Source organism: Octodon degus, unplaced genomic scaffold (assembly GCF_000260255.1).
Source record: "Octodon degus isolate 3935 unplaced genomic scaffold, OctDeg1.0 scaffold00226, whole genome shotgun sequence".
Taxonomy (NCBI): Eukaryota; Metazoa; Chordata; class Mammalia; order Rodentia; family Octodontidae; genus Octodon; species Octodon degus.
The window spans coordinates 489250-493953 of NW_004524802.1; positions in this window are offsets into that span (position 1 = coordinate 489250).

The window sequence follows — 4704 nt, forward strand, 5'->3', positions numbered from 1 at the left end:
GTTGTCCATCGCGGGCCCCAGTGACAGATTAGCCTTTCAGCACAAGTGACCTGCAGGTCCCCGAGAAGCAACCAGGCAGCCGTCACCGTAGCTCACGGGTCAGAAGTGTCTCTACAGCAAAGCTAGTGGAGCTGTAACTGCTGTGTGGCCGCCACGTTGGAGCCAGTGACCTTGACCTCTCTCCAGAGGAGAGCAGCCGGGCTTCTCAGGCTCTTTGCCTTTGTGCAGAGTCTGCCTTGGGCCCCTCGGGCTCACACACGGGTCCGCTGAAGAGTATGGGGAGAAGCCACCTGCCTGCCGTGAGGGCAATGGGCAGGTGACTGTGCCTGGCGTTCGTCCTCTCGATCCAGCTTTTGTGCCCCCATGGCAGCCCGACTGCCTCAAGTTGGCTTTTTAATTTTTCTGACTCAAACAGTTATGTATTTTGAATATAAATTATTTGTCAGATCTAAGTAGAGCTAATATCTTTGTCACTTTCATGGTGTATATGGATGAACAGAGGTTTCTAGCTTTATGACATGTCAATTTTATTTTTAAAAAAACTTTTTATAATGAATTCTATTTGTTAACTGTTTTGTCTTCTGGAATAGAGGCCAGCTCTGTTCTCATCCCTGGTCCGGTAGATAAAAAATCTTTTCTCTTGGTCTGTTTTTTAGTTCTTTTTTTAAATTTTAATTTAAGTTTTTGCTTTTTAGTTCTTTTCTGTCATGAATTTCAGTAACATACTCATGGAAAACATTTTGCTATTTTCTCTTTGAATAGTCTTTTTTGTTGTTGCTGGTCTGGTCTCTTTTTTCTGAGATTTCAACTCCATGTAGGTTAGCTTGGTTGATGTTCTCTCATACATCCGAGAGATGCTGTTCTGTGCTTTTTTTTTTTTTTTTTCACTTGACATAGAGTCTTGCTCTTCAGCTCAAACATAGTGGTCCTCCTGTCTCAGCTAACCTAGCACTGGGACTACAGGCATGCACCACCACGCCCGGTTTTGGGGCCAGCATGGCACACCAGGGGTTCCAGGGTCGGCACAGCATGCGGTACCAGGGATCAAACTCAGGTCCTTGCGCTAGTCAGGCAAACACTTAGACCACCAAGCTATCTCCCCAGCCCTCTATTTTAAAGTCCTCCCCTTATTCCATGATTTGGGGTCATTTCTATTGTTTTTTTTTTTTTTTTTTTTGGTACTGGGGATTGAACTCAGGACCCTATGCTTGCCAGGCAGGCACTTATTCTACTGAGCTATCTCCCCAGCCCTTTTTAAAACAACTCTTTCTTTTCTTTTTTCTTTTTCTGGTGGATATTTTCTTTCTTTCTTTCTTTCTTTCTTTCTTTCTTTCTTTCTTTCTTTCTTTCTTCTTTCAGACTTACAGTGATCCACCTGTTTACAGCCTCCCAAGAGCTGGGATTACAGGCATGTGACACCACACCCAATCTCACCTGCGGTCTCAGCATGCCCCTGGGGCAGTGCCAGCATGGCAGGCCCGGGGTTCGAACTCCCTGCCCCTGCACTCTATTTTTTCTTATTTGTCCTTTTTCTTGTTGGTTTTTCAGTTACCTCTATTACTAGTTTTCTTTTTTGTATTTTTAGGGAAGATTCTACAGGGTGTTCAGGGTCTCACTACTGGAGCAGACTCCTCTGTTTTCAGTCGCCCAAGAGCTGGGATTACAGGTGCATGCCACCACACCCAGTCTCAATTTCAGTCTCAGTGCACCCTGGAGGGCAGGGCTTGCATGGCAGGTGTCATATTTTCAATACAAAAAAACATGATCTGGGCTGGGGAGATAGCTCAGCAGAATAAGTGCTTGCCTGGCAAGCATAGGGTACTGACTTCAATCCCAGGTACCATTAAAAATTTTTTTGAAAAAAATGATCTTTTCTCCTGCAACAGTCTGTTTACTGGGAAGACCACGCACGATCATATTTTCCTGCTGAATATGTATTCTCATCTCTTGATATTATCCCCGGCAGGCCTGCTCATTTTTAACAGGATGTTATGCTGTGGATGCTGGATTTGTTGCATTCCTTTAATGAATCTTGGGCTTCGTTCTGCCTAAGTTACTATCTTTGGGGACTTGCTTTCAGGCATTGCTGGGGCCCGGAGCAGAACAGGAGATTCAACCCTTCTCCTGTAGCTCTTCCTGTGGAGAATGCTCCAGCGTCCAGAGCGCCACAGGGTCCCTTCTCCAGCTGGCGGGACACACACCCCAAGCCCGCATCAGTCCAGGACGTGCTCAGCCGCGGGCATGCAGTGGGCACGTGCCCTACCCGTGTGGCTTCTTCTCCTGTGTGTGCACACAGTCCCCTCTGGCTCCCGGCCCAGGCCACGACCTCCTTTCCACTGCTTTGCTCTGCTGACCCTGGCTTCCACAGCCTCCCTGAACTCTCGTCTGAGTCTCAACTGGCAACTCGCTAGGCTGTGCGCAGCACCCTCCCTCCACCTGTCTAACCCTAATACCCCTCTCTCCAATAGTATTAGGGTTTGTGTCTGGATGTCCCCCCAAAGCCTCATGTGATCCTGGGAGGCTGGCTTTTTGGAGGTGACTGAATCTAGAGCTTGTTATTGGCTCGTGGCCTAGCGCTGGGGTAAAGGGTATGAGTGCTATACCCACCCTAGTGTGAGGAGCTTACACAACAGAAGGGAGGGCAAGAGGTTGTTCTCCCCTCTCTTTCCTGTTTCATTTTCTGTCTTCTCCTACCATGAACTGTTGCCCCTGCACCACGCCACCCTGCTCTTGAGCCCGTGGATTATGAACAGAACCCTCCAGAGACTGTGAGCTGAATAAATCTTTCCCTATTTAACTTTGAGTGTTGGTACTTGTCCTGGAAATGAGTGAAAGGTAACTAAGACAAGTAGAGAGGCCATCTGGACAAAAACAAAACAAAACAAAAACAATGAAGGATCAGAGTTAAACTACACTACAGACCACAAGGGCTTACAGTTAGTTCTTACATTTTCTTCACACACCTCTATAGAGTATTCCATTAAATAACTATAGAATATACCTCTTCAGCAGTTTATGGATTTTCTTCTTCAAAATAGATGATACTTTAGGCCAGAGAGAAAATTTTAACAAATTAAAAACACAACTAATTTCTGGCATCAGATCATAGCGATGAAACTAGAAATCAAGAGTAGGAGAAACTATGCAAAGGCAGGGAGACAGACAATAGAATGTTATCATCATTGCTCACTGAAGAAAGTGATGTGGAGTTCAAAACTTTCTAAAAATCAAACAAAAAGGTAAACACAGCACACTGGAATCTGGGATACACTGAAAACGATTTTCAGAGTCATCATTATGTGTTCCTACATTTAAAAAAATCCCAGAGACCTCAAATAGCCTAATATGCATCTCAGGGTCTTAGAATATCCAGAATACTAAATCCAAAACCAGTACAAAGAAATAATAAGGATAAAAACTAAAATTAACAAAATACAGACTGATAGACCAGTCAAAAGGATCGATGAAAGAGGTTCTTAGAAAAGATAAACAAGATGAACCCTTAGTCAAACTAGCCAAAAGAAAGAGAGACCCAAATTAATAGAGTCCGAAATGAAAACAGGGATATTGCAACAGACAGTACTGAAATCCAGGGCATTGCTGGGGACTGTTTTGAAAATTTATGTTCACATAAACTGCAAAATGTAAGAACTAAATAAATTGTTGGGCATATATGAACTTATAAAATTGAACCAAGAGGATATAAAAAGCCTAAATTGATAAATAACAAGTGTTAAGATGGGAGTAGTAACAAAAGTCTCTCGACGAAGAAACCCAAGAACTGGATGGATTCATTGCTGAAATTTACCAGATCTTTAAAGAAGAGTACCAATTCTCCCCAAACTATTTGATGAAACAGAAAGACAGGAAAACTCCCAAAGTCATTCCCGAAGCCAGCATCACCCTGATATCAAAGCTGGGTAAGGCCATAACACAAAAAGAAAACTGTACACCAACACCCTTGATGAAGATAAAAATGAAAATCCTCAGTAAAATACTTGCAGTCCAATTCAACAGACATTAAAAAGATACCATGATCAGACTGGTCCCATTCCAGGGACTCAAGGATGGCTCAGTACACACAACTGACAGAATAGTACACCATACAACAAGAAGCAAGGGCAAAAATCATACAGTCATCTCGATATATGCAGTCAATGGTTTGATAAAATTCTGTCTCCTTTCATGAAAGCCCTGAGAAAATTACCGTACATATAGAAGGATCTTACCTCAACATAGTAAAGTATACATACAACACACCCACGCCAACACACGGGGTTGGGGAAAACTGAAAGTGTTTCCTCTAAGACAAGGAACAAGACAAGGGTGTCAACCCCACCACTCTTACTCAGTGTGCTGCTTTGAAATGTTAGCCAGAGCAATCAGGCAGGAGAAAAGAAAAGGATACAAACAGGAAGGGAGGAGGTAAAACCATTCCTGTTTACAGGCAGTATGATTCTAACTGACAATACCCAAAGGCTCAGCCCAAATATTCTTAGAACTAATAAACAAATTCAACAAAGTAGCAGGGTATAAAGTTAGTGTACAGAGCCAGGAGTGGTGCACTCCCATAACCCAGCACTCAGGAGGCTGAGGTGGGAGGATCACCATGAATTCCAGGTCAGCCTGTGCTACATAGTGAGTTCAAAAGTAGCCTGAACTGCCAGTCCTAGCCCAGGTCCGGTGAGTGTGTGGAGAGCTTCC